This window comes from Melospiza georgiana, chromosome 5, assembly GCF_028018845.1.
Source record: "Melospiza georgiana isolate bMelGeo1 chromosome 5, bMelGeo1.pri, whole genome shotgun sequence".
NCBI classification, from domain to species: Eukaryota; Metazoa; Chordata; class Aves; order Passeriformes; family Passerellidae; genus Melospiza; species Melospiza georgiana.
The window spans coordinates 59,344,022-59,366,177 of record NC_080434.1 but is presented as its reverse complement, the minus strand read 5'-3'; positions in this window follow the sequence as shown (position 1 = coordinate 59,366,177).

The window sequence follows — 22,156 nt, the reverse complement described above, 5'->3', positions numbered from 1 at the left end:
GGCAGACTCTGGAGAATGAGAAAGGAGAGCTGGTGATGGAACAAGGCATATAAAAGTCTGTAAGAGATTTGACAAAAATTTTTTCAGTGGAGTAAGAAGAGCAATTACTAAATTGGTGGGTGAGCAGTTAAGTAAAGTGATTAGGAATAGCCAGGGTTTAAGACAGATATAGCCAAGGATGGGGGAGAGAGATTACTCATGAAACAAAGGGGAAAAATAAATCAGGTAAAAGCAAATGAAAATGTATGTATAAAAGTGATATGAATTTTTTGTGTGCGTTTCTTTCTATATTTTATTATATTTCATTTAGATTCGGAACCAAGTCAAGATTGAAAAATACAAAATCCTTTGCAAGAGACAAGGTCTATCTCCTGTATAATCTTTATTGCAAGTGAGTTCTGGCTAAAATCACTTTCTGCTTTTCATGTTTGTCTGATATCAGATTGCTAAGACACTTGAATATTTTTGGCCAATTGAAACTTCTACACTTTTGTATAAACCTATCTTGAAGAATTCTGAACCACTTAGTTCCAGAATAATGCTTTTACTTATTTACAATGTATTCAGTGGCAGTTCTCCATGAAAACTTTCAGGTTTATATGGGAAATTGCTTTTCTAGAATATTTAGAAACTATTTTATTTCAGTTTAATTGCTGGGGGTGTGACTCCTTTAGTTGTGATGCAATCCATTACTTACCACTTTTAGTCTTCAATTATTTCAACATATTTTTTTAAATATGGTACAGTTTCTTCCAGAAAGGGAACACACTTCACTCTTATAAACTCATCACATGTCAAAGTAGTCAGCTTCCATTTTTTCCCCAGGAAAAGCTTCAAATTACAGATGCTTTTAAGTGGTAATCTACTGACTTTCATTGTTGTCATGACAACATCATTGAGCATTTTTCTGCACATTTTTTCCATTCAGGTTTTGCTTGTAAATGTACAATTTTCTTTTAAGATCATTTAGAGGATGAAATGAAGCTATATTAAAGCTGTATTTAGACAGTCTTTACACTGATGTCTCTAAGGTTGCCATCAAATTTCAGTAGATGCAAACTGACATATGCCATATTTTTCAGCTGAGACAAGCCTGAGAGAAACAAGGTCTATGGTTTGGTCTGGAGAAGAAATCAATTCATAAAGTCTTATGCCAGTTTCCCAGGCAGTAAGACAAACCTTTCTACAAAGAATAGATTCTCATATCTTGAAAACAAGATGTGGAAGTTCCTGTTTTGCATGTGTTTACAGCAAAAGTGTGGACAGTTAGTCACCTACCTCAAAATTCATTCGTTTTAATGATTCATTTTCCAGTTGACACTGGGACACTGCTCTTGCAGCAGTGAAGGGTAATGGTGGGAGAATTGCATGGAAACTGAGGAGCAGTCCCTGTCTGTAGTGTTGGCTGAAGAAGAGGAAGGGGTATGTGAGCACCAGAAGCAACTCTGCCAGTGTGACAGCACTGAGTGCCTTCACATCCCCTCCTTTGGGCAAGGACCAACTGCTCTGCACAACTAACAAATTATGGCCCCTGGCTTCGCATAGCATGCTCATATTTCTTAAAGCATCCGGTTTTTATCTAATTTCTGTTCTCCTTACTCCCCTGCTTCTTACCACATCACAGAGAAAATACACTTTCAGTGTAATCAATTCTAACTGCCAAGGATGCATTGCTGAGCCATTTTTTCACACACTCTTAGTTTTCTTCTTCTGGAACCAGATCCCTTTCCTCTTTAACCCTTTCAAATTCAGAATCTGATGCATATTCTTAATTAGGGTAATTTTTTAGTTACATCCTCGTGGGTACTGTGATTCTACTTCATTGGGAACACCTTGATTTAGAAAAACCGTAGAGCCCCACAGCTTTCTTACAGCTCAGCTCTACTGCCAGAATTTGTCATTTCCCTTTCTCCAGGGAATTTGGCAGTCCAGACCATTGACCTGCAATGCCTGCTAGTTCTTGGCATTTCCAAACATTTCATGGCTTCTCTAATTGTATTGCCTCCTCCAGTCATTTGCTCCATGTGTCAGGAAAAGCCCTCAGGGCTCTTGCTCCCCATTGATTTTCAGTTTCTGGAAAAGTGCTAACAAAGTTTCATATCTCTCTGTTCCACTGTCAGCTGCAAATAAATGCTCCTATTTTCATCTGCTCTTTGGGGAGCATCATGCAACAATTTCTATTCTGTTCAATATGCAAATACCCTGGCTTCCTTCTGTTCCCTCAGAAAGTGAATAGGGTTTCTAAAGAGAGACAACATATTTTATTAGATTAATGGAGTGAGAAGAAAAAAGCAGAGGAGCTTGAGAGCACAAAAGTTTTTCTTTATTTGCAGAGAGAGCTGTATGCATGCTGCTAATATATATCTGTAACAATTTCTTAGCTGCCTCACATCAAGAAATATCTTCAGATGGGAAGGAATTTGAAAACCACCATTGTGTGGTAAACCTTGTGGGATTGTCAATGTCAGGTGTCTGGGAAGCCCAAGCAGGATGTAGGTCCTTTCAGAGGACACCACACGTCCTCTCAGGTATCTGAAATGCACATGTTTTGAATTAATGAATTTTAGTAAAATTTATGCTTTCTGTGAAAATTCATTGCCATATTTCCTTGTTATTCTTCTGTTTGAAAATCAAAGAGCAGAAACTTAGGCAGCCAAGTCACATAGCAGGAGTAATGAACATTGATAGTGTGAGTGGATGGCTTGTGAGCAGTCTATATCTCAAATGTTACTCATTCAGAATATTCAGAAAACACCTATGAATAACAAATAGTCAGAGAAAATAAGGGACAATTTAGCAAATGGTCCCATCAGCACTTCTCAGAGCTAGTTATTTGAAGGTCATGGCAGTGGTGATGTTAGTGGTGAGTTTGACAGTATTGAAGTCACTGCAATAAAATCCTATTTCAAACACATTGATGGCAACAAGGGTAAACTATATGGGAGTGCAGATGAGACCCAGAGGAAGACTCTCACTCCCGTTAGTTGTGTGCAACAGTGGCTCTGCTGTTAGTTACTCACTCCAGAGTAAGCTCAGAAACCAGCTGGTCAGTTAGTTATTCAGCACTCAGGAGTCCTTTATACAATCTACAAGCAGCAGAGAGATTCTGGTGAAGGTTTTCTACAAGGACAGAATAATGAGGATGTATGTTCATGAGGATGTGTACCTTAATGAGGTAAATAAATAATAGAAAAACTAATTTAAGTAAGATGCAGAAACAAAATCTTTGGCTCAGATAAATGATAGAGTCTACCCAACTTCATAGTGGAGTGGGATGCAGGGATCATAAATAACTGCAAGCTTGTGAGCTCTGGACCCAGAAGCAACATAGCCACATCAGAGTGACACAGTGCTTCAGTTAATTAACTCAATTAGATGGCACTGACATGTTCATGGTAGGGTAGATATGCCTCTAACTGCTTCTAAACAGGCTTTAGGTGTTATGCCCAAAAATGTGATATAGCAGAAAACGTAATGCCAGAGTACTCTGGTGCCAGATAATTAGAATGAGAGCTGCATTCTGCTGAGGAGTGGGATAAAATTGTCCCCAGGCAAGGACAGCGGTGCAGGTTGTGCAGTGGAGCCCTGACCTCAGGTCCCATGGGAATGGAGACACCAGCAAGGGTGAGTTGTTTGTTCCAGTAAAAGGTGGGATTTGTAATCGACTTTGTGCAAGATTTCTTTCTATCTAGTACTAAATTGTTTTCTGTTCAGCTGCTTATCTGAATCACTAATTTTATGAATTAATTATCTCCTGGGTTTTGACATGAAATATATATGTTTTTCATAGAGTTCCAGCTTCCCTCCAAAGACAACAACAAGCTGACTTGCAAACAACTTTGTCCTTTATAATATTAACCCTTTTTAACTACCTAAGTGAAAATTATCCTCATTGACCCGAGTAGATTTTTGACTGAAAAAAAAATTACAAAGGTCTAGTTAAGAAAGAAGAGACAATATGGACAAACACAAGAGTGAGTGAGGAAAACCCTCACCTGGAGCCCCTGTGTATCACTCCTATGGCACATACCCAGCCAAGGATCTCTCTTTCTTCTCTCCTACTGCTTCCCAGCACAGTCAGGTTTTCTTTTAGAGAGGAGATATGTTCTGCACATGACAACATTCAGCTTTGCTCATGATCTAATAAGCAGTGTGTTCATATGAAGCCATGTCTGTCATGTTGTCATGTCGGCCTTACAAAGTGATACAGCAGAGCTCTCTCACTTCATAGGAATCAAACTCTTTGTACAACCAGAGGCAACCCAAATCCATTTAAAAAGAAACAGTATGTGCAGTCTCATATTGAAGGAATGTCTTGTAACAAATGCCTTTCAGGGCTGTCTTGTAGTTTGTGATTCCAGGATCTTGCTGAAACACCTGAATAGCATCAATGTGGCAAATTGCTGCTGTGGTGGCCAAGAAGATAATGTGTATTATTATGTATACATTATCTAGTCAACAGCACACAGAACATTAGTGAAGCATTTTAAATTGTACCCTTCATTTTTTACTCCAAACAGTGCACCAAATATTTTGATCATTATTTTTCATTAAAATTATGTCTTTAGCTCCTCTCTCTATCTTGCTATCAGCTTTCACTAAACACATAAGATAGATTAGTGGAAGAAGGATCCCATGTGGTTCAGAGATTAGATAAAGAGATGATGAAAGGTCTTAAACAGAATGAGGAAATAACCTGGGTGTTCTAAAAAAGCAATAATAAAATACTGAGAAAAGAAATGAACTCTCATTTTTTGTGCTTGCAGTGTTTATGAAAAAGCATAAAATACTTGTATTTTCACAAATAAATTGTAAATTTTATCAGTATTTATTTTAAGCTGTGATTCCCAGCATGGTCATCTTAAGGTTATCTTGTTTGCAAAGAAAATTCTTTTGAATGCTGTCATAGAAATACCCACTTATTTGTCATATGAATTTTATCTGTGTCTCACTCTGTTTCCTAATTTGCCACAGCTACTGCATTGAAAGCAGAGTTACGCTATTTCTTTACAATCTCCATGCTCCTGTAAAAGTCACAACAATGTCAGAGTGTTAAATTTGTGACAACCCCCTCAGCACCAAATTTCACAATAAATCATGGAAATCACCAAGATAATATTGCTTCCGTGGGATGGGGAGGAAAGAACAATGTAGAAGGTGTGAATGGCTCTTCTGTCTCATCCTGACAGTAGCAGACCAGTTTCCCGTGACCTCTGTCCCTGGTGTCCCCTGTCATGTTGCAGGCCCTCAGCAGGAGCAATCCTCATGGACTGCCACTGTCCTTCCAGTGTCAGGGAGGATGCAGACCTGGCACCTCACCTTGGCATTCTGCATAGCTCTGCCTCGCTGCTTTTCTCTTTGACGGGCTATGTCCCATCAGCTCCCCTAACCACACCTCTCTCCTGCCCTGGATGGTAAGCCTGATGAGCAATCTGATGAAGTTTCTTCACAAAAACTGTCAGGACTGCTCCTGAACTTCAGTCTCTCCTCAAAAACTAGAATATTTGTGAGACAGGAGCCAGATGAAGTAAGAGTTGGGTATTTCTTCAGTTGCCCACAAATTTATTGGTGACAAAAATACTTGCCTTTCTGTCAGGCTGCCTGGCTGCATAGCCTGCATGCATGCTTTTGGGTGTGAAAGGCTTCAAAGCCAGCTGATCCAACTACTTACACTGCTTTCTGCTGTGCATGACCTTTCTACAAACTGCAGTTGGAAGATCAGTGCTCTCTACATGCACACTGTGATACAAGGTACAGCAGAGGCAGTAATGACAGTCCCCAGCATGTTCTGCTGGCACTGTCAGCTCCTTTTATGCTGGAATCCTTACAAGATGATTCGACTGATACCAGGCAGATGGAATAAATAACCTGAAATTCTTCCTGTAATAGCCCAGAGGTCTTCTGCTGAAGGCAGCTGGTACTTGTTAGGTAGATTGTACCTGGTCAAAGGGTGCCCATCAGCAAGACAGGTGTGTGGGAGGATGTCTGGGGAGAGTTTGGTGCTAAGGACACGTCTGCATGCTCATGCCTGGCAACTACACACATGGCTGTACATTCTACAAGACACCTGAGATGCTGACAAGACACAGTCTCCACCAGCTGCATGCTGAGCAGCTCCATGAAGTCTCCCTGACACTTTAATTCCCAAGTTCCCATTGGAGGAGGTAGAGCACCCTGTGTTCCAGGAGTGGAAATGTTCAATACCAAGTTTAAGATATTGGAAAAATATTTATGTGTTTCATTTCCCTTTAAATTAGTAGCAGTCAGGCACTCAAATACTGTCAAAAACCAGGATCTTGTGGTTTTCCCATCACTACTGCAATAGTGCGTAATGGAACAGAGAATTGCAATCACATATCTTAACTTCTGTGCTACTTCATTAGCTACTGGACCATTCTCCCACTGTGTGTAACAATATGGTCTTACCAAGGTTACTCTCATCCTACCAGCACCTTCCTGCCTTCTTGCTGCCTTCCTCTCTCCTCCTCTCATGGAAGTGCAGCAGCCCAGGGCGCCAGTCACTGGTGCTGGTAGATGACAAGGAGTGATCTGTGCCTCCTTATTTCTTGCACTGTGTTTTTATCCCTCTGTTGAGGGTGGAGACCTAAGGTCTAAACATGCATGTGCAGTTAGAGTTCAAAACAAAACAACTCCCAAAGGAAATCTTTGAAGTTGAAACCAACAGCAGCCTTTTTCTAATTTACTTTTTCCCCCTCTTAATTTCAGTTTTCCTAGAAGGAAGTGGGGATCTCAGCTTGCTTCATGTTAAAATAAGGATAAGACATAACCTATGCATCTCTAAGCATCTGCTCTTCTTAGTGTATTTATATAAAGCACATTTCTGGGTTAGAGCAGTTACTATGGTGTATGTTCCCATGCTGCCATTTTACATCTCTCTAGAACTCAGGGGGGGGGGGGGGGGAAGTTAATTTCCTATAAATGCTTTCTTTTGCACATCTGTTCCCATGTGAAAGGGCCTTTCTGAGGACTCTGTATAGCTCCTGAGGAGTTCAACAACAATAGGAATGCATTCTTAGTTTGTACAGCCAGGATGTGGATCCATTATTTAGAAAGTATTTCAATTGTCTGATGTCATTCAAATTTTCTCTTATTCACTGCTGACTACCTAGCTCTCTGTGGTGGGAGAAAGAAAACAACCCTTCTTGCAGAGGTAATCACACTGCAATCAAACTGTGCAATATGATTAGGTCTGCCTGAGTCCTTGGTGCATTCTCAGTGCATTGAAACAGTAATCCCAGAGGAGCCATCCATTGTACATCATTCGTCTCAGCACCGGCGGCTGATAGAAGTCATCGCCTAAAGAAGCTGCAGAATCTGAAAAACAAACATACTAGAAGGGGAATGAAATGGAAAGCCAGAGCAAAGAAAAACAGCATGAAAGAAAAAAAGGTGTAATTGAGGAGGGGGAAATACAGTCCAAAGGAAAAACACATCCCAAGTAAACAGACACAGTGTTAAAAAAACTCCAAAAACTAACAAAAATAAATTCTCAAGAAAGTAAAGCTTGGTGTGAAAAGAAAGGAAGGGCATGGAAAGAATCAACTCTACTTTCTCTTCAAAATCAAACCCAGAAAAAATTAGGCAAACAGAGAACACAGAATAACACAAAGGAAACTTAAGAGAAAAAAATATGTGAGGAGAAAAAAACCACAGCTCCTATGTGAAATCCAGACTAGTCTGCAAAGGTGAAGGTGTCTTCTCTCTTAATGTCTTGTAGGATATACGGCCTATAGTAGCGACTGTCTGCAAAATGTGCAGCTCAGAAATACAGTTAGTTAACTGGGATTACTGTGTTTTTATCATTGAAGATGGAGCTGGTTTTATTGCCCACAGAGGGCTTATGGTACCATATCTGTTTTATCTTGGATAGTATTGCTCTTCAAAGCAAGTTTAGGGTGCAAATAGCTGGTCATGACCTTCAATCTGCTCTTCTCAGGCATCTGGAGTTGTCAAAAAGGAGGCCCCATTGACTCCTGGAGTTGAGTTTCCACTTACAAAGTTTATTCTTTTGGCAAACTTTCCCACCAAGAAAAGCATTCTCTGGAATTTTCAAAAAAGCAACCACAAAAGGACAAACCCAGTGCTGCAGTGGAGATGTTTGAAGTGACAGGGAGCTTCACCCTTTTTTAGTACTGTCACTTTGAGCTACCTGAAAGTGCAAGCAAATGTAAAACGAAGGTTTTCTTTCTTTACTTTGCTTGCTTCTTCTATTAAATCAATTTATTTCTGGGCTTGTGCTTTCTAACACAAAACTAACATCAGGTGAGTCTGTCCTCCATTGTGAGTAATCTCCTGCCCCTCTATCCCCCTAGTTTTCACTGACTTTCATGTTTAGATGTTCAGCAAGTAGGCCACCCACTAGAAAGCCAATTCCTATGGGAAAAAAAGTGCCATGTTCTATGCAAGGAAACCCTTAAGGATTTATTAGGAAAGCTTTTTCAGGAGTTTTTTTGACAATTTTTTTAAAGATTTCTGTTAACACTGAACTGAAGGCTTTGTGAGCTCTCGCTGTGATACACAGCTGGGAGCTCTGTTTTCCATTTCTGAATCTGTACAAAAATTCCAGGAGATGTTCATTTTATAGTGACAGAACCACACTGTCACTTTTCAAATTTTATTTTGTAAATCAAATGACAGAAAGCTTGAGCATTGACTTAAGTCATGACCACATCACTAGTTCTGATTGCTTTAGTTTAAGTAGTCCCACAGAATTGTTGAAGGTCTGGATCCCAGTTATAGACACCTTTGACAGCTGAGTCTTAGCTTTGTCTCACTCACAATATAAGAAAGATGTTGAGAAAGTTGAGCAATCCCAGGATAGGACAGCCACAATGATAGAGGCAGGACTGCAGGCAAAGACTGGGGAATCTGGGCTGGCTCAGCCTGGAAAAAGAGTGATTTTGGGAAGACTAAAGGGCAGCTGCTGCTATCTATGGTCACAGCATCAAGGAAATAGGTCTGGGGTGTTCCTAGCAATGCATGGGTGGAGGATGAGGAACAGCAGACTTTGAAACAAGAGAGGTTCAGAATGGAGGTAAGGGAAACATTTCCCCATGCCAGTCCAGCAGTGGCACAAGCTGTATGCAGAGATTGCACAGTGTCTGTCCTTGGAGGTTTTCAAGACCTATCTAATACAGCTGTCAGCAATTTGTCTGGTCTCACAACTGAGTCTTTTCTAAGCAGGAGATTGGTCTGGAGACCTCTTGAGGCCCCTTCCAATCTGAATTTTCATGTGATTCTGTTTTACTGTTAATGACCGGTGACCAAATGAACATTAGGACTTACAATAGGTTTTACACGAGTAACTGTGAGTAGAGCCCTTACACACTGCTATTAGAGATAGCCAGATCCATCTGTCAAGTACATTTGTAGATTTTTAGGGCACTTAAGAGCTTGAATTAGCCCATACCAGGACCTTGACTAGGACTTAAACAATGCAACATTTACCTTTACATTTGTAATATAATAATTGTCTCCTAGGGCTACAAGAATCTCTGACAGAAGTGCCAAACTGCTCATGAATACAGGTAATTAGAAAAAGAGAAACAAATAAAGGTGATACAAATCCACCTGGAGTTATGCAGCACAATTATGCCACATAAATAATGCTTTATAGAGAATATCAGACCTATAGCCCTATGCAGTGGTGGAGGGAGATTATTTTACCATGGGCACCTGAATGTTCTGTGGTGTTGTGTATAATACTTTAGTGTTAGTTGTTAACTAAATATGCTATAAGCACTAGTCTAAGAAATGTTGACTTTTTGTATAGTCTTCAGTGAAAGCTCTGAATTGCATCTCTGGCCTGTGACTATCTCTAATGGAGAGGCATAACCCACACTGGGTATAAATCATGACACACTATACATCATCTGGCTTCTAGGTTTGCCTCCAAAGAGCCCTGCACATTACAGTTTCTTTTGCAAGTAGTGTACAAATCTTTTCTTTGAGCTGTGAGGAGCTCAGCAGCCCTGGTAAACAGCACACAGTGGTATAAGAGCCACTGCAGTCACAACAAAAATTATGTGTTTCTTCCGTAAAAAGCTGCTAGCATGGTCTTCAACTTGACAAAGGAAAGAAATTGCCCTAGTCAGCCCTAAGCACTTGTTAACAAAATTTCTATGGGAATTTTGCTGACAGAAAATCCAGTTTGGCCTACCTAAAACTCCCCTACTGACTAGTTTATAGAATTTCATGGTGAAAGGTTTTTTAACTAGTTATCAGTAACATTTTCTTTTAAAGTCAATCACTATTATGTGACAGTGTAACTTTGCCATATTTTGAGTTTTTGTCCTAAGGAACAGATTACAGCATCAGTGTCACACACAGACTACAGTTTCACTAGCTGCCCTAAATCACCATGTATTACAAGTCTTCCGCAGAGATGAAGACCTGTAACAAATCTTTCTGGCTGTACCAAGCCACAGTGAAACCAGTCACAGAGGGGGACCTAGATAAGCCTGAGAAGTAATTCATGAGAACTTAATGAGGTTCAACAAATCCAAGGGCAGGGTCCCACACCTAGTCAGGGCAGTCCTAGACATGAGTACAGCCTGGGAGATGAGCTCCTTGAGAGATGTGTGGAGAAAGATTTGGGGGTGGTTGCAGACTAAAAGCTCAACATGATCCAGCAATATTCACTGGCAGCCCAGTGAAAGCCAGTCATGTCCTGGGATGTATCCAAGGCAGCATGGCCAGCAGGCCAAGGGAGGGGATCCTGCCTCTCCACTCTGCCCTCATGAGACTGCCCCTGGAGTGCTGTATCCACCTTTGGAGCCACAACACAAGAAAGATATGAACATGTTACAGAGGGTCCAGAAGAGGCCATGAAGATGATCCAAGGAATACAGCACTTCTCCTATGAAGACAGCCCGAGACAACTGGAGTTTTTCAACCTGGAGAAAAGAAGGCTTTAGGAAGACCTCATTGTGGCCCTCCAGTACTTAAAGAGGACTTAAAATCTTGTAATCTTTTGAGGGAAAGAGGCTTTTTGCATGGGCATATAATGGTAGGACAAAGGAGCACTGTTCTAAACTAAAAGAGGAGAGATTTACATTAGATGTTTGGAAGAAATTCTTTATCGAGAGGGTAGCCAGGCACTGAAATTCCTCAGAGAAGAGTTCAACAGAGAAGCTGTGGATGCCTCATCCCTGTAAGTGTTCAAGGCCAGGTTGGATGGAGCTCTTAAGCAACCTGGTCTAGGGAAAGGTGTAGGGCACATGGTAGAGGTTGGAACTAGGTGGTCTTTAAGGTGCCTTTTAACTTAAGCTGTTCTGTGATTCTATTATATTATTCTATGATTTAGATATCATAAAAGACAAGCAAACCATCTAATATCCTGACTAATGTGATTTGTCCCAAATCAAGCAAAATAAATATTTAATACAAAACTATGCAGGTCAAGAGTTTTCAACTCCCACTGTTACTCATTATTGCAGATCTTGGGCTAGGAGATATTTATACCCTTGGTGTTCCTGTCCTCATTTAAGGTTCCTATCCTTCTTCAGGATCTGAAGAACAGCAACTTCTGCATAATTCAATAGCACTGAGTCTATTCAGCTCATAAACTTTTTTAATAAACAATCATGCAGAGCACAGCTACAAACAAACATTTTTGTCAAACTGACATGTGGCACTTCATCTTGAGAATCTCAGGCATTGTCGACTTTTGATGTCAACTTTATTCTGAAACATTACAGTAGAGTCACTTTTTTTAAACTGTTAATAATACAAATATAAATTGTCTGCATTGAAAACAACATTAATAATGTGGGCAGTAATGTAATAAAAATATCAGAGCAAACAAGTGCTTGATTGAAAACTGGCTGTGATGAATTATGGACTGATGATACACAGTTTTTCTAACTCTCCTTGACGGTCAAATATAATATTATCCCTAGCAAAACTCTGAAGGAGAAATAAAAGGATCAGCAGTCTGGTTAGATCTAAATGTGCAAAAATACCTATATATTTAATTTTTTGTACTCTTAAAAGTTAAGCTCTCAAATACATGTGATGAGCAGCCACTGCCTCTTTGAGTCTCTATCTCACAGCACTGATGTGTGTATTGAAGTCACCAGCGACATACTGGTAAAAGACTGATTAAAGAGCATCTCCAAGAGCACCTGCATCCTCCTCATTTTGGAGCTGCAGAGTAGGTCTTATCTCAACACATATCACTGAAATGTGGGCTGGCTCAAATGCAAACACCCAGATGAACACTGTTCCCTCAGGGCTGCAAAGTCAAAGAATCACTGGCCACTGAGGATGCTCAGTGATGTGATTGTCACACAGGAGCCATTTATAATTTATGGTTTGAATCTGACCAAGACACAATCTGAACTCCAGGACTGAGCCACTGGAGGAACTTCAGTCGATCAAGAAAGACAAACAGATCTTTGCTGTTGATTTCAGCGTAAAGATTATCTCAGTCTCCATTTGGGGCTATAAACCAGATGGTTTGGCGGCATGAAAGTGCCTACAGTCTCTGAAAAGCCACACAAGAGTTAATGCAGCCCAGTGCTCAGTTTCTGTAAGGGTTAGAAAAATAATAAGTGTTTTTCTATGTTTCTATTATTTGTCATGAAGAATTAAGCCACCTGGAATAATTAACTCACAAAGGCTGCCTGTGTAAGTGCTGGCAGGCAAAACATGTTGAGCTAGGAAAACTTCCATAGCAAACTTCATATTTGAAGAATATGAAGAATATTTGAAGAGAAGTTTTTCAGTAGATTTGTATAAAGACAAACAGAAAGTAAGACAGCAGTCATGGAAATGTGTATATTGCAATCAGAAATATTTGTATTAAAGATGACATGCACTCTACAAGGAATAAGCCATTGACATTTTAATTTATGAACAATTTATATTTTTCCCTTTTTTTCAGTAGATTGTTCTCTCTTTTCAGAGAGAAAAATGCTAAATCTAGTTTTATTTTCCATCCTCTACCCTAATCCATTATTTTTCCTTTGTGTGATCTGATACCTTTTATTACTGTTGGTTTTTCCTTTAATATATTGCATTGTTCACACATGGAAACCTCTGTTTTATTTGGACATTTGAAGAAAGAAAACCAGGAGAGCTGTAAATAGCAGCAACAGCATGGCAGGGTAAGTGCCAAGGAGCAGCAGGCACCAGGGGAGGCTTGAGACTTTCCATGGAAGAAAGCAAAGTCTAAGAGTTAGGAATCCAGCTGACAGGGGAATTGAAAATGGGAAAGTAGTGCTATTGTGCCATGATTTCTGGTAAAAATGTGGTTTGTGTGGACAAGAAAGCAGCTCCAAAACAGGAAGCTGGGATATACCTGAAGGATTTTGGCAAAGGCAGGGCAGGGCAGGGTTCACATATCTGGACAAGCAGACCACAGTCATTTCTTGGACTATGTAATATCAGAATTCTAGCTTCAGTTTATCATCCAGAGCTTCTTCCACAGATAGCTATCTCTTGCCAATCCTCATTTCAAAAGGAAATTCTGGAGACTGCCATGACAATCTTCGTTTTCTCTGCTGGCTTATTAGTCCTTGTGGTCCTTCTTGTCCATTTGGCTTTTCTTTCCTTTTCTTTTGCACTATCCTTTCACACCACATCCTCCCATGTGCAGCATGCAGGTATTTCTAGATTATTATTGAGTTATGCCAGCAGTCAGATTTTCATGTCTCTTGCAGGTGTATATGAGAACATCTCTCTGATGATGAAAGTACACTTTCAAATTTGCCCTTGAAAAGTGAAGCAATCAATGTTGGCAGCATTTATTCCTTCCTGTCAAATATTTTTCTCTTTCTAGACTCAATAAACAATTTAAGAATAATCTTTTATGACAGAGGTAGAGCAATCCAATAGAGTCTCCTTTGCTTTCTCATTTGTCTTACATTTGTTCAAATCAAGGAGTAAGAAATCTAATGGATAGCAGAGGCAGTGTCTGGCTCAATCATCTCATCACTAATTGGTTCTGTGATTAGTTCAGACAAGCAGTGGAGAAGGTGGATACAAGTTTCTACCATTTCTAGGTGAGGGCAGATTCCAGCCCATCTGTTATGTAAAATATCCGCTAACTTATTCAGCTTCTCACTTTCCTGATTCTTTGGAATCCTCCTCAGTGACAAAGTTAGGATATCTCTCAGGTTTATTAAGGTGACGGTAGTCTGCTTTTGCACAGTTTGCCTGAACTGTACTGTTGGTTCCCTGCAGCACACACCAAACCTGTTTGCCAGGGGGTTTGTCCACGTTCTTCCAGGGGAAACATTATCAGTCGAGGCTCACAAGTAACCATTTAAAGAATTTTAATGTTCATGAGAAGTCCAAGATAAGGTATAGAAAACTTCAAGTTAGTTATGAAACCAGTACAACAACATACGATGAATTTCCCTCAAACATCACTGGACACACTAACTAAAATATGGAAAAGTCAAGGCATTTTACACATCCATTCAATTTCTGGGCCTCCCTGAGAAGAGGAATACATTTACAATGGTACTGTGTGTTATCATTATCTCTTCTTTCATCTGAGGACATTTTTGGTTGAAAATCAAAGCTTTGGCACTGTCTCCAAGTTCTCAAGAATTTAATTCCAATGTAGATGATGTTATGGCAATTACTTACAAGAAAAACATATCAAAGCTTATTTCCTGTACATAGTGGGAGCCGAGCAACTTGAAAGACTTTTGCTCTAATAAGTCTAATTCAGACCATCCTTAATACAAAAGAGCAGAACCAATCCTGTGTTCAGAGCACCATATTTCTGTGCCCCTGTTTACTTCCTTCCACCCATACCCAAAAGCAGTACTCAGTGAATCTACTGACTTTCATGGTTGTGATCTGCTTTGAATGTTGTTGTTTACAGAAATTTCTCCCTTTTTACTGTCTAATAGTTTGAATTCAACAACAACACCATTTTGAGGACAAATATTATTAATTAGCTATTTAGCTACAGGGCTTTGTGGTATGATGTACAAACAGATATTGTGAGAACTCTGTTCCCCATAGCTCCACCTAAACATTGGCCCATCTACACAAAACCCCGTTTAGCTCTGTATTTCCTATAAGTTCAAGTTGTTAGCAAACACACTCAATTGGCCAGATGTGTCTGGTTAGTAAAGTGGATAAATTAGTGTTGTAAATGTCAACTAGATCTGATGCTCTTTTTTCTGAGGATGTCTTCAGGACTTTCTCCCCTACAACAGCATTCAAAGAGTACATTTTTCTCAGTTTGAAGTGATTCCAGAAAAGTAGAGCAACCAATTCTGTAAAGTGTTTAGGAAATTCATGGGGAACAAATAGCTGGGGTAAGATTAACACAAGTTAACCTTAGGCATGTTGCTCCACAGAAACCTACCATGCTTAAAAGGGAGAATGGTAAATTCAGAAAGAGCACTGCAAGACCTCATGGCACAAGATTTGGTCCACGATTGTTCTAGTCCTTCAACATTTTTGTAAATGTATAGGGAGACCCAAGTAGAAGTTTAATTCCATCTGTAATTTTGATCTGCCATTCATTTTGAAACCTCCTTTGGAAGACATGAGTGCAACCAAGCTATCTGATATTTCTCTTCTTCAGAGTATCAAGAGCATAATCTGGTCTGGAAATGCTCCCTACCTTTCAGCAGTAGTATGACAAATGATGAGGCGGTATAACCTCAGAAGGGATGCTGAAGAACTAGAGTGAATACTATGGAGATAATCCTTAGTAGTTAGACGGTCTGCTGCTAGCCCTAATGCATATGTCTGCAATACAGAATACTGTGCTGTCCCTCATGAATATGTGTTAAGTGCCATTTTCTGTACATTACAGCATTTTAGACAGCTGTTCACCCTTACTGTTGTGCCTATTGCTGTTTCAACTGCTTATCCTGAAAAATTAAAATCTTCTGAGGTATAGCAGTCCTTCAAAAACTACTACTTGTTGGACCTGGTATGTGCTTTTATTCTCATTACTTCCTCATTCTTTTTGAACCTGATGTATAATCCTCCTTAAATGAGTCTCTTTATGCTATAATTTGGAGCTGTTCCACTTGATAATTTATGCTATCGGCACTAGTTAACATGGTCCCTAATCTCAGTAGCTTTTATTGAGCTTTTATCAGACTACTACTTTGAGTTGTTTGTATTAATAATAGCTAAGAGCACTGTCTGGAGCAGCAGTGTGTGCTGCCTCCATACCCAGCTGCTCCAGGGGCTGACCTTCCTCCACATGAGAAGCAGTGACTAATGAAAACGCGCCTCCACCTTTCCTTGTTTTCAGGCTCACACATCCTTGAGCATATACTAGTTTAAAGTTTGTTTGACATCTTAGATCAGCTGAAGGTTGTAAGTAATTTAAAGTCATTCGTCTAAGTCAGCCCCTAAAATGAAAGCAGTAAGGGTTTATTCCACAGGGAGTTACTTGTGAGCAGCTAAAGTGTGTAACAGTCCATTGCACAGTGCAAAGCCGAGCCCAGTGGAAAGTAGATGAAAACCTATACAGAGTTTAAAGGGCATCAGCAATTATTCATTTTACCCCAGACAGTCAGTACAGGGGCCACTTGTCTTTTTATCAACAGTATCTGATAACATGAAGAAATTAATAATTTACAGAGGGCAGGCAGTACTTTTCCATTAGAAGCTATATGGAAAGGAAGAAAGAACTGCTGGTACAGGCCAGAATGCTCCCCACAAGGTCGCTCTGCCTCTGGGCTGCAAGTGTGTTTCTTTTTAACCCTTTCATAACCAACAAAAAATACAGCTCCCAATTACATTCATATTTACCTTTACTGAGTGCAGAAAATAACCCACAATCATGGACATATAGATATAAAAGGATTTCTCACCTTTGTTATCCTGTGGTCTTGCAAGCTGTATAGCTTTGGATCTAGAAATTCCTTGGGTGTGAGACCTCACAAGAATCCTGGATGCTTTGGGGAAGGTATTATTCAATCCCCCTATCACTGTGGAGCTGACATAGCAAAACTCAACAGTTTACTCAGTGGCCAAAAGAGCAATGAGACGTGGTTTCACCCAAGGTGTTTGCCCACCAGTCTTGCCTTCCCACTCCATCCCTCCATGCCCCTTGTGGCATGCCCTGCTGCGGGGCACATCTGTGGGTGGCTGTCAGCAGCTGCCCGTGTGCCCACTGCCTGTCCCATGCACACATAAACACTGGCACTGCCAAACAGGATGCACCATCGCCACCTCCAACCTGCCTTTTCCTGGGCACCAGGCTGGATCTCTTCCTGCAGCTCACGCACAGCTTCTTGCACAACATCTGGGGCTGCCATCAGCTCTGTGGCTTTCCTGCTTCTGGGAGAGGGAAGAAAGACAGACAAGCAGATCCACAGAACAAGGACAGAGTTAGTTATGATATATTGTCTAAGTCAGGCTAAAACATTAAAAAAGCTTACTCAGGCCATATGCTAATGTAATATTAGGGCTATGTACTGGAAGGAGCAGGAAGTTATAACACCATGATTCTTACACTGTCCTCTGCTACATGCCCAGCATAGTTTTTGGTTAAATCTATTACAGCTCCATCCATGTTGTTAAGAAAAATCCATAAAATATAATGGATGTACAATAGTGAAAAAAAATTAAGATTTATACAGTTTGTACTTAGATTAAATAATTCCTTAGAATACATAGAAACTATTAAAAATCCAGACACGTTAACATTGCAAGATAACAGTTTTATGTTTGTATAAGATTTCTTCCTCTTCCTGATGAAAGTCTTTTTGGAAGATTGTCCTGAAAAGGAAATGAGGTGGGGACAAAATCTGCAGGATTGCCATGCATGGTGTTTATGAATTTGGTTTTTTATTTTGTTTAACCACGTTTAAAGCATGTGCATCTCCAGAAGAATTTTTGCTGCAAATATTTTAAACAGCAGTATGAGAGCAACATAAGACAGCATGGAAAGTGTATGCTGAAACACAAACACAAGAAGGACAGGATTTCATCAGACTTAGTTAAAAGCTTCCACTGATGCCACAGGAGCATTCTCAAAAGTGCAGTCATTTATAGTTTTATAATTGGCCAATCAAGGTTGGATTTTTTTCCTTCTAGCTTAGTTATTGAGATATATTTTTATGATTCATGGAACTCTCTTTATCTGTCAAGTTTTTTCCCCTGATGATATATCAGGTTTCCTTGTAGGCTCCTATTCATCTTCTATTTTCACTCTGTGGATAGAGTGAAGTAGGAGAATTAGGAAGGTGCCCAGCACTGGTTTAAAGTTGAGGCGGAAATGAAATTTCCATTTAAAGGAGGGATCCAGTCACTTTTCTATGCACTAAATATATTCCATTTTTCCTAAAATTACAGTACTTACAGAGTATGCAATGGATTTTCTGAGAATTTACAAGTAAATCCATTATTTAGTTTGAGTTAGAGTTAATTGAAAATAGGTACTTTTACACCTTCTCTCAGACTTTTATTCATCCCTAATGACTTCTGCTATAAAATATAGACTCTTCATTATTCATATATCATCAGAATTATTTGAACTCTTTTCATAGGACATTTTCAAAGTAATTATTTTAGAAATTATGTCCCTTTTTACTGTTATTCATCAGAGCTGCGAGTTTCTAATTTATCAGTGGGAGAAAGGAAAAGTGTTGCTTAGGGGGATCCTCAGGAGTTCTCTCCTTGGCTACCCCTGGACATTGCTCTTGTTCTGACAGTCCTCAGGGGACAGGAAAAAAGAATCACTTTGAGTCAATGACAGCTTAAATCCTTATAATGCCATAACCATATTGTTATTACACAGCATCACACCAGGACTAAGATTGTCCAAACAGACAAACATTGTTTGGTGACTTAATATTACTGCATTTCTCTGAATTTGAGGGTAGCCCTAAGTTTCTGTGATGTATAATGTTTGTTTGGGAGATAACTCTACCTTCAATATCTTATTTTACCCTGTCTGTAAGTGTTTATTCTTTTATTACTGCAGGGTCTAGGAATTCACATGTCCCAAAAGTCTTGTACTAAATGCTTCACAAACAGAGAACAAAAACCCGATAAGTTTGCACTTTAATTGCAAAAGATGAAATAAAGAATAGAAAATCAAAGGGAAATGTATGAAAAAGATAAGATATTTTTGGCCTGGATAATAAGCAGTGACCTCAGTCTACTCCTCACCAGACTACTGAGAAATAATATAAACCTTGCAGAAAAAGAGCAACATTTTAAGGAAAGATCTGTAAGAGTCCAAGGATTTCACTATGCAAATACCCTGGCATGAGGGGCAACAGGGGAGAAAATATATGTGAACTGGTTAAGAAATAAATGGAAGGTGCAGGGAGCTGGATAGCTGCAGACAGGTATCGAAATGCTGATGCAACTGAAAGTGCCAAAGGAGGCTCAAGTGATGGGAGGATGTCAGATGAGACAAGTGCTTTCACCCCACAGGAAAAGGGCTGAAAAGGGAGTGGCTGAGTTAGCAGTAAAGAAAATTAATTATCCTTGCTTCACTTTTCTGGAGTGATGGGAAAACAAGAAAAGTAAACATCTTACAGCAAGGTGGAATGTGGAAAGAAAATAATTTAAAATGTGGAAAGAAGTTATATCTCAGATGATGCACAGTTTTGATATTTTAATGGCAATTTCCAGTTTCTGAAAAACACCTAAAGGAAGATGGATTTATTTGGCTAGTGTACTTCAGTAAGGTAATTTAGATCAGTATGCATAAAACAACTAACCCAATGCAGTGTCTGTTAGTTTCCATGACCACAAAATCATAGCAAAATACTGCTCTGTTAGTCAAGGAACTGAGACTTGGTGAAAGCTCTGCAGATCTGGTTGGTATAGACAGGGAAAATTGTGGAAATGGGAAAAAAAATATGTTATGGCTATCAGCTTGCCTCCAGAGTAAATTAATCTTGTAAAAAGTGGTCTTGGCTGTATGTGAAAGTAGGTTTGCTTCACGTGCCTGAGGCAGAAAAATGGAGGGAATGACAAAACAGCAAAAAAAAAATTGAAGGGGGTTTGTAATTGTAATCCTGTATGAATGGAAATACTCCAGATTAAACAATAAGAAAGGGTGGGCAGAAATATGTACTTTTCTTCCTTAATAGAAAATAATAACGTTGTGTCACAATGAATACAGATGTAAAGTCAACTTAATTGTGCTGCCATTAAAATGTATTTCAGCACTGTGATCCAGACCTTGATCATTATCACGTTTAAATCCCTGTACATGAGTATAAACACTAAAATTTTTCACTGCATGAGGCCACATGAGCAACAGGCATAGCACATACATTGAAAGTCACCCGAGCCACCAGCTCTGCCACAGCACTGGGGTTTCCTCCTCAAAGAAGGAAATTCAAACAGACTAGCTGGCACCAGGGTCTCCTGATGCATGACAAACAAAAAGGAAAGGCTTTGGAACAAATATCTGTGGTCAAGAGAGCTCTGTCATTCAGTCAGCTGAGGGAAGAGATCTCAGTCACTGCTCCTCACCCAGGCTTCCTTCCCAAGGGGAATTTGAAGATGTTTTCCCTTCCATTCTGAATTTCTTTTTGGTTTTTTTGGAATTGTAGATCGTCCCACAGAACAAAATTGCAAATTTCAAAGCAGCTGTAATTAAACTCAGTCAAGAGTATAATGCAAACAACTTTTTTGGTAAAAAAGGAAGGATAGAAAATTAAAATGCACACAGTCAGTGATTGGTAAAATAGTAGATCATCACATAAATTTGCATTAATTGCACAAAAGCTGAAAGTACTTCATTAAATGCTCTCATAATACAGTAACCTCTTTAGAAAATTATTTCTGGTATAAGCATGTAAATAATTACATACTCTGTGTCCCATGTAGTTTTATCTGTCCAAGCAAAGGGGAACAGAATGTTACAGCTCAAAAGCACACTGATTTTTGAGCAATTGATTAAAAAGAACAAGCATTTTAATGATGTTCATCAAAAGTGTTATACGTATATGAATTGTGTATTCAAATATCTGAGAATTTGAATTCCTAAGCTCAGTTCAGTAAGGAAAAATCAAGTGTATAAATGATGTATTGTTAGGAATCAGTGCTGAAGATAAGGATTTGAGAAAAAATCTGATTAATTTCAATGTAAATGAGCAATGTGATACTGAATGTAAGTACAAGGATGTGACTGGTCCATGCAGGTCCCTGTTGCAATGCTTATAGTGAAAACTCTTTATTCCTAATGAAAAAGCTTATTAATAATGACATTTCAAATCAGTCTCTATTTTTAGGAATTTTTATTTCCACAGTATCTGAACATTTTATAAGAAAAAATGCTGCTATCCTTTTAACTCTAGTCTGGCATTAGATAATTTCTCTTTTTGCAAAATGTTGGAATTCCAAAGTTCTCCCATTCCAGATTAGAAAGAAAAGTTTCCAATCTATGAAAAAGCAGATAGAATTTCTTTGGAATGGCCTAGATGTTGCTCTGAATTCATCAAGAGCCCTGAGAATATTCTTTATATTTTTTTTTTGCCTGGAACTTCTGTATCCTGTAAAAGAATGACCACAGTAGACCGCAGCTGAAGTGAGTCTCCAGAGCATTCTCCTGTAGAAACCTGGCTTGCATGGATCAGCTCTGTTGTGTAGAAAGCAGGCTGGATGTCCAGGCCCAGAGAGTGATGCTGGGTGGAGCTACATCCATCAGTGGTGTTCCCAGGGCTCAATATTTGGACCAGTCCTTTTTAGCATCTTTATCAATGATCTGAACAAAGGGATTGAGTGCACCCTCTGCCAATTTGTAGATGAAACCAAGTTGGATGTGAGTGCCAGTCTGCTGGGGGGAAGAAAGGCTCTGCAAAGGGACCTGGACAAGCTGGATCGATGGGCTGAAATAATTTCTATGAGATTCAACAAGTCCAAGTGCCACATCCTCCCGTTGGGTCACAGAATCACGGAGTCACAGAATCAGCTGAGTTGGAAGGCACCCACAAGGATCAGCGAGTTCAATTCCTGGCCCTGCACAGGACTGTCCCCAAGAGTCACACCATGTGCTTGAATGATCAAATGATCCTTGAGCTCTCTCAGGCATGGGGCTGTGACCATTGCCCTGGGAAGCCTGTTCCAGGGCCCAACCACCCTCTGGGTGAAGAACCTTTTTCTAATATCTAAACCTACCTTGGCACAACTTCAGGCCATTCCCTTAGGCAGCACTACACGCTGGGAAAGCTGCCCT